A 9,580-nucleotide genomic window follows, 5' to 3' on the forward strand; every position below is an offset into this window, starting at 1 on the left:
AGTAATATTACAACTGTGTATTTTTAATATGATTGTTTATCTTGTCTACTTCAGGATTTATATTTAATTCACTTTACGTTTCTAAAGAAGAACATGAACTTAAAAATCACAACCCACGGGTAAAATGGTACTTCAATAAAAGGCAAGAGATATTGAATTTCAAGATGCATACCATATTATGTAAATTCATGGGATATTGATATTATGAAAGTGCGAACAAACTCACACTCTTTTCCTTACCTTGCCATTTACCATATGTCATCTTCTTATAATATTTGACCCAATAACGTCTGTATAAAATATAGACACCGTCTTAATCATAAAATGAGCCGCATCATAATTTTAGCGGTATTTGAATATTAAGGCAATTGATTCACGGATATAACACTTTATGTTCAAAAAATTAATTTTACCATTTCCAAAAACAATTTATTTGGTCAAACTGATCTAGTTGCGTTATATTCTTAACATATTTCTGTCCTCTTTTCGTTTCCTGTCCTAATTGGTAAAGCCAAAATACTATCAGCAACATCGCGCAATTATTCTGCAGACACTATTTGGGCTATTTGTGCCGACGCATGTACGATAAACTTCAACATATTGCCTGGCGACTTAGTTAATGCTTGCAATATTCTTCGGAACCATTATTCATAACGCTCCTAGATCATATTGATGTAGATTACCCGTACGACTGTTTTAACATATTGTTCACTTTTAGTGGCATCGGTGGACTCGGATGAGATTTAAATACAAAATCCATACTAGCTACGTTTACTCGTGCTAACTTTCATACCTTAACTGGACTCTTCGCCTTCAGGGTCTGATCTGAATCGACGAGATCGTGTAGTAGACTCATTGCTGTTAAGTGTATTACACCATTGGCTAAAACAAGGCTAATGAAATCTAGCGATGCGTCTATTTCAAGGGTAATACGGAAAAGCGGTAACGCAGTTAGTGTCACTTGATGTGTGGATGCACGTGTGTTGACGAACAATACTGGTTAAAATAAATCTTTTATACCTACTATGAAAAGGGAACAGCTCAATGCTACCGTTTGGATATGCGTGTGTAGGTCGGCACTACTAAATAAAATGAACGTTTTATATGTACTGTGAAAAGGAATAAGAATCACTGATCCATTTGGAAAACATGCAGATTATTTTATGGAGTGCTAAAATAAGAAAGACCCCGAGTTCCGTTGGCCAAATACATAATAATATTTAGTTGTTTGTATAATTATGGTTTGTGACATACTGTTTCTTCTCTTATCCAGACGAAACATCTTTTACGTAATAAAAAATCTGATAAACCCAACGTCTCCAACGTCACGTTAAGGCGTTTTACGTGAGCGTTATTTTTGATAAGTTCATACCTTTGGACCTGTATAAGAAAATCCACAATAGACGATCTAAATACACACAAAACGTTGCATTAGTTTAGTAACGCCGAAAGGTGAGTATCTGACGAGGTATTTGTATTCAGGTGTTTGTATTACAGACATGTATCAGATCATCACATTCAAGAGCATCCTCTCTAGTGGTAAGACAGAATCCCAATTATCGCATGCACTTTTAAGCTATTGATTGAGCTTAAAACACGGCTTCCTCTGATGCCAAAGGACTTCATCGATTTTTACCCTTCTTGCAAAAATGGCACGCTGCGCATTGTACCTTTTTTGCACTTTGCCAAGGGTTCAAGACATCAATGCTGTTCAATGACGAGCAGTTTTAGATTAACATGATTGATAATATAGTTTAATTATCGGACAAGTGTTTTCAACGGTGACATAAAGGCGGAGAGTAACGTAGGGATTAAATTGTGGAATCATCTTTTTTTAGGTACAGTGCCTCTAAAAGAACGCTTACGTCAAATATTATATTATTTTAGTACCAATTTATGAACCAAACAAGATTTAATTATTTATGCATTTCTATAATTAGACAGCCTTTAAACGCTTTTTACAATTTGAACTTATTTGAAATATAAGACGAAATATTTACGACGAAACACAATTCATTTGAATCATATTCACGGGTTTGATACAGCAGTCAATGCGCTGTTACCTGATCTATCAAACAAATTTACAAACTTCAATATGCAATAGATACAAGGTTGTCAGAAAAGGTTTACATGTCGGGTTATATAAAGGATATAATAAAGGGTATAAAAAACGTTTTTCATAACATAAAAAAGCTTTTTGATAACCTACTGCAAATATTTTTACATAATGCTATTTAAGTGTTGACAAAATATTTGGCAAAAAATGTTTGCCAAAAAATAGTTAACAATAACATTTTGAAAATATTTTAAAATATTGGTTATAGTGTGTTTTCATACAAAACGTTTTCATGTCCATTATATGACCCAACATTTAATGTTAATAAAACGTTTTTACCTAAACCACACCCCACAATATAACTTGTTTAAATCGTTTTTAACACGTTTTTGTGTTTGCTGGCCGGGATACTGTATTTGGAATGTCCACTGCTAATTTATATTATTTAATATGCTGCTTGTTTTCGAACGAGGCAACTCAGTGAATGCAGAATCACGACTTGTATTGATATGCAAAAGTCTAATCCAAGCTCTGGTCACGAATTCTCTCCTGATTTTGAAGTTCAAATACGTTGGTTCAAAACAAACTGTCAAGCTTTATCTTTTAGTATTTTTATTAATTTTTGTCCAGCAATTATTGGTGTTTTTTTCAAGTTCACCAACCTCGGTTAAAAGCAAACGGTTTTGTGAAGACATTCTCATTATCATGACTTTGTTTCCTGTGTGATTTGTGTGATTAAGAATACCCCCTCTTGCTTGTGAGTTCAGGGAACGTTCGTGACTTGTAAGTTATTAAAGAAAAGTATGAATCATGACATATTAAGTGGTGAATGGCTTTGTTATTTGCATAACTTAGATGGATTGATAGCTAAAGCATTATCTCCAACGATAGCATCAAACATGATTTATATGATTGACGAATTGATAATAAAAAAATCACCACGCAAATACAAGTAACGTTACACATTGTGAGACATACGACGGAGTTTAGGCAATTTTATATGCTTCCAGCAGATTTGTTTTTGTTCCCAAGTCGGTTTCTTTGTTACAATAATCGATTCTAGAGCTAGCTCATACAAAGTCATATTAGTTTCATAACGTGCTCAAACAAAGTTCGGCCTAGTTTAGATCAACATATTATTACAACATGGCGTATGGTTCAATTCGGTACGAACGAATGGTTGGGTTATTGAATGACCCTCCTATAACATTTAATATCATAATAAAGAAAAGAAAATAATTAAAGCACACTGACGGTACTGCGGGTTCGAACCCTGGCGGTGCCTATACGCTTAGGTGGGAAATTGAGTTAGCTTGAAATTCCCCTGGGCAAGGAACTTACTGCTAATTGTCTCGTTTTAACCCGTACGAAACTCAGGGAGCTGATCCTGGTTGCGAATGTTATTTGTGGAATGTCTAGGGTTAGGGTGTGCGCTCTTGAAGCAGCAAAGTCCCTGAATTGTTGTTAAATGGTTTATGGAATGATATGGGGCCGTAGTGGTCAGCGACAACCTGAGGCTTGTGGATCAACGTCTAGGCGTTGTGCTTGGGCGTAGCGCACTATAAATCACTGCGGGTTTTTTTTAATCTAACGAACCCTTGCCAAAATTTCACATAACATACATAAATGCTTGTACTATTTTATTACTTTCCTCTCAGGAAAAAAAAGTGAAAGTACAGTATATTACATTATATTAAATTTTCGAAGTGATATCGTCACGTTGTACCGCGGCATACTTCGGATCTCCTGGTTGTTTACTTGTCTACTTATTTCAGTTTAGTGTTTTTATTGCGCAACTTTATAGCAATACACTGTCAATACTGGCAATACAATGTAACCTCTTTGAGGGAAAAAAGAATAATCAAGTGAAAAAAGTCTTGGATGTTAAATCCAATTCTTGAAATACTATGTTCAATTCTATTGGTATAGATACTTACATTGACCCCAATAGAGATCCAATTTATCTCTATCAGATCGGTAACAAGCCATCAAACACGGTTATACGGAGTATAATTGTTATGTTTTATTCCAACCATCGTTCGTGTGAAAACGTTGTAAAACCTAAATGTAAGCCCCTACAAAGATACATCTAAAACTAATTTTGAACAAATACATTAGGGCTCATCATGCAGTCTTTCAACACAATATATCAATAACATTTTATTGCCTTCGGCTGATACACACCCTGGCCAAAAGTATTGCAACATCGTTGAAAAAAGAGGAATTTGGCAAACTGTCGATATCACACTGCGTACCAGATGATATTGTCCTTTGCAGAAAATAAATAAGATGCGGGCTAATCAATAGGATGTAAAGATATCCACTGTGTTGATATCATTGGCAAATTTCGGTGTTTTACAATGGAAAAAATAATGGAAATCAGTTTAAAAAACAGATACTTTAGTCCACCTATTTAGATTATCTATGATTTAGAATGGTCGCCAAATCGTCCAACACAACAGAACGGGCTCTATCGGATTTGCCAAAAGTCAATTCCAGCAGCAGCGGCATGACGTTCTTCGACTTATACATGCTTTTTACTTTTTACTAAAATTGCATTGCGATTGTAATTTGATTTACACGAATTTACGTTTCCGGCTTGTACTTGTACCAGTTCCTTCATATCCTGTTTCACTTTAACTAGGATGTGCAAATGTTTTGAACAATCTCAAGTATCCTTTGATATTTGTATTATTTACAACGAGTATATATTTCCCAAAAAAACAATAACAGCAAAATAAAAATACTTAAATCAAAAACCAAAAACCATGAACTTATAAGTTTTATAACCAAACTAGTTTTTTATCATTATAATGACTGGGTACATGAAATACATCAAAATTTTAATTTTATACAATTGGTCTTAAAAGACCAATTGTAATCATAATCTATTTTTATGATGGTAAAAACAACAGAGCTTTTTAAACATCGAATCCTCCTAAACAATTTTAAGGAGATTAATGATATACCTGTAATCTTTTATTCCTATGGTTTGCAAATCCCGTCGCTATTCATTCAAACATTAAGGTTAGCAATTATTTTTAAATTGTTTTGATTTGGTAGTTCACAGCGTCTTGCGAATGTTAGTGATCTTTGGCATAATTTCATTGATCATTTCATAGCGAGTGTGCAGAACAAATCAAATATCACAGATATAGTTTTTTAGGTCCCGTGGTTCTTGAGTTGTGTTGGAAAGAGGGCTGAAACAACAACATTTTTGTAAAACGTACGTAACTCATTAATTATAAACACTGGTAACAAAAGTTATTTATATTATAGGGGCAAGGAATCCAGTTACTACACTGGAATTTCAGTGACTCAAGACAAGTAGTTATTGAATTATTGATCTAATGTTGGTTTCCCTCATTTTTGATTGTAACTCCACAACTGTTGTCTGTGCTGAAATAAAATGGTCAGTGCAGTAGTTGCAGTCCTTGCCCCTATAATATACCAACATACACATCTTACTTGTCCCCAATGCGCTATAATTTTTGAGAAAAATGAAAAATAGGCACAAAATTGGCCAGGGTGTAGTACCACCTTAACTGTTCTATATACAGTATTTTTATAAGAGCAAATGAATAGGCTAGAGCATAAATAAGTCGGTATCTGTATGTGATCTTTTTATGTAATTCGATAAATTTTTACATTACAGACGAATCTATGCATGGTCCCGTCTATGGCTATAGTATAATCCGTATCGCAATCTAATTTCACATTATATGTTATAAGATTAGCATTACTTTTGATGTTGTTTCTCTTTTTTTTTTCTTGGTTGGATATATTTCTATTGCTTATTGTATCGCTAGTCTTTCTATAATCGCTAACAATTTGTTACTTGCTTGTATGATGTCTACGCAGGCACACTCTTTAGTTCGAATATGTTCCCGTGTTTATTAGTGTCTCTCGCAGTTTCCATACCCGTTACATTTTACCTCATACTATGTCTTATTCAATCACTACGCAGGGAATTAAAGTTCAGTTGACTTACGCCCTTACGCCCGGACTATACCAGCTGCAATTATAAATATACTTGAAAGACTCGCAATGTCATAAAATATTTCTTGGGATGAAATCTTTTAGAAAAGTCACTCAAAATTATTGTTCAATAAAGTAATCGTCAAATAGAAAATGTACCTATCATCTATAGATCATGATGTTATGTGAAACCATCTACATATATTTTTTTGTTTTTTGGGGTGATTCCATTAATTTATTGAGGCGGTGACCAATTTTTTTAACAACTCCGACGCTTTGAAAACATAGATTCAATGATATACCGTAGGCTATATATGCAAAGATAATTTAAACCGAATTAAAATGTAAGCCTTTACAGATATATGTACATTATATACAAATCCGATACAGCTCATGCTCATTCTTATAAAAGATTTTCAACACAAAAATATAATATGGCGTTTGGTTGATGAAAGATAACGATATTCTTGGCCACAATACCAACAATGATTGCATATTCTCAAATGTAACTCAATTGGATTGATATTTTCTCTGTCTATGTATAATGTGTAGGCTAATAAAACGATGACTCCCATTGTATATGTCATAAAAATGTCAAGTAATATTAAATCTGTGTATTATTAATATGATTGTTTATCTTGCCTACTTCAGGATTTATATTCAATTCACTTTACGTTTGTAAAGAAGAACATGAACTTAAAAATCCCAACCCACGGGTAAAATGGTACTTCAATAAAAGGCAAGAGCTATTGAATTTGAAGATGCATACCATATTGCAAGTAAATATATAATATTAATATCAAATATGTAAATTCACGGGATATTGATATTATGAAAGTGCACACACTTTTCCTTACCTTGCCATTTACCTAGTTACATTTAATATGTCATCTTGTTATAATATTTGACCCAATAACGTCTGCATAAAATGTAGACACCGTCTTAATCATAAAATGAGCCGTATCATAATTTTAGCGGTATTTGAATATTAAGGCAATTGATTCACGGATATAACACTTTATGTTCAAAAAATTAATTGTCCCATTTCCAAAAACAATTTATTTGGACAAAATTAGCTTCAACGAATCATTATTTTGCACTACATGATGGTTGCATTTAGTTAGGGAGTTATTTTTAACCCTTTATTTGCTGTAGTTTCCTTCTTCCTCATGGATTATACCCAAATATTTGTTTGTATTTTCCCTCTTCTTTAACTGATCTAGTTGCGTTGTATTCTTAAAATATTTCTGTCCTCTTTTTGTTTCCTGTCCTAATTGGTAAAGCCAAAATAGTATCAGCAACATCGCGCAATTATTCTGCAGACACTATGTATTTGGGCTATTTGTACCGACGCATGTGCGGTAAACTTGAACCTGTTGCATGGCGACTTAGTTAATGCTTGCAATATTCTTCGGAACCATTATTCATAACGCTCCTAGATCATATTGATGTAGATTACCCGTACGACTGTTTTAACATTGTGTTCACTTTTAGTGGCGTCGGTGGACTCGGATGAGATTTAAATACAACATCCGTACTAGCTACGTTTACTCGTGCTAATTTTCATACCTTAACTGGACTCTTCGCCTTCAGGGTTTGATCTGAATCGACGGGATCGTGTAGTAGACGCATTGCTGTTAAGTGCATTACACCGTTGGCTAAAACAAGGCTAATGAAAGTTAGCGATGCGTCTATTTCAAGGGTAATACGGAAACGCGGTAACGCAGTTAGTGTCACTTGATGTGTGGATGCACGTGTGTTGACGGACAATACTGGTTAAAATAAATGTTTTATACCTACTATGAAAAGGGAATTAACGAATTACAGCTCAATGCTACCGTTTCGATATGCGTGTGTAGGGGGCACTACTAAATAAAATGACTGTTTTATATCTACTGTGAAAAGGAATAAGAATCACAGATCCATTTGAAAAATATGCAGATTATTTTATGGAGTGCTAAAATAAGAAAGACCCCGAGTTCCGTTGGCCAAATACATAATCATATTTAGTTGTTTGTATAATTATGGTTTGCTACATACTGTTTCTTCTCTTATCCAGACGAAACAGCTTTTACGTAATAAAAAATCTGTAAAACCAACGTCTCCAACGTCACGTTAAGGCGTTTTACGTGAGCGCTATTTTTGATAAGTTCATACCTTTGGACTTGTATAAGAAAATCCACAATAGACGATATAAATACACACAAAACGTTGCATTAGTTTAGTAACGCCGAAAGGTGAGTATCTGACGAGGTATTTGTATTCAGGTGTTTGTATTACATACATGTATCAGATCATCACATTCAAGAGCATCCTTTCTAGTGGTAAGACAACTGTCAGAATCCCAATTATCGCATGCACTTTTAAGCTATTGATTGAGCTTAAAACACGGCTTCCTCTGATGCCAAAGGACTTCATCGATTTTTACCCTTCTTGCAAAAATGGCACGCTGCGCATTGTACCCTTTTTGCACTTTGCCAGTGGCTCCTGCATTACAAGACATCAATGCTGTTCAAAGACGAGCAGTTTTAGATTAACATGATTGATAATACGGTAGTTTAATTATCGGAGAAGTGTTTTCAACGGTGACATAAAGGCGGAGAGTAACGTAGGGATAACATTGTGGAATCATCTTGTTTTATGTACAGTGCCTCTGAAAGAACGTCAAATATTATATTATTTTAGTACCAATTTTTGAACCAAACAAGATTTAATTATTTATGCATTTGTATAATTAGACAGCCCTTAAACAACAGTTTTTACAATTTGAACTTATTTGAAATATAAGGCATTTACGACGAAACACAGTGGTGTGCCCCCTATACATAGCTAGATACAAGGTTGTCAGAAAACGTTTAAATGTCGGGTTATATAAAGGATATATATAATAAAGGGTATAAAACGATTTCATAACATAAAAAAGCTTTTTTGATAACCTACTGCAAATATTTTCACATAATGCTAACATAATGTTGACAAAATATTTGGCGAAAAATGTTTGCCAAAAAAAAATAGTTAACAATAACATTTTGAAAATATTAAAAAAAATATTGGTTGTAGTGTGTTTTCATACAAAACGTTTTCATGTCCATTATATAACCCAACATTTAATGTTAATAAAACGTTTTTACCTAAACCAAAACCCAAAATATAACTTGTTTAAATCGTTTTTAAAACGTTTTTGTGTTTGCTGGGCGGGATACTGTATTTGGAATGTCCACTGCTAATTTATATTATTTAATATGCTGCTTGTTTTCGAACGAGGCAACTCAGTGAATGCAGAATCACGACTTGTATTGATATGCAAAAGTCTAATCCAAGCTCTGGTCACGAATTCTCTCCTGATTTTGAAGTTCAAATACGTTGGTTCAAAACAAACTGTCAAGTAAGGCATCGGCTTTATCTTTTGTACGTGATTAGTGTTTTTTATTAATTTTTGTCCAACAATTGGGTTTTTTTTTTCAAGTTCACCAACGTCGGTTAAAAGCAACCGGTTTTGTGAAGACATTCTCATTATCATGACTTTGTTTCCTGTGTGATTTGTGT

The sequence above is a fragment of the Amphiura filiformis genome, chromosome 12, assembly GCF_039555335.1.
Source record: "Amphiura filiformis chromosome 12, Afil_fr2py, whole genome shotgun sequence".
In the NCBI taxonomy this organism is placed as follows: Eukaryota; Metazoa; Echinodermata; class Ophiuroidea; order Amphilepidida; family Amphiuridae; genus Amphiura; species Amphiura filiformis.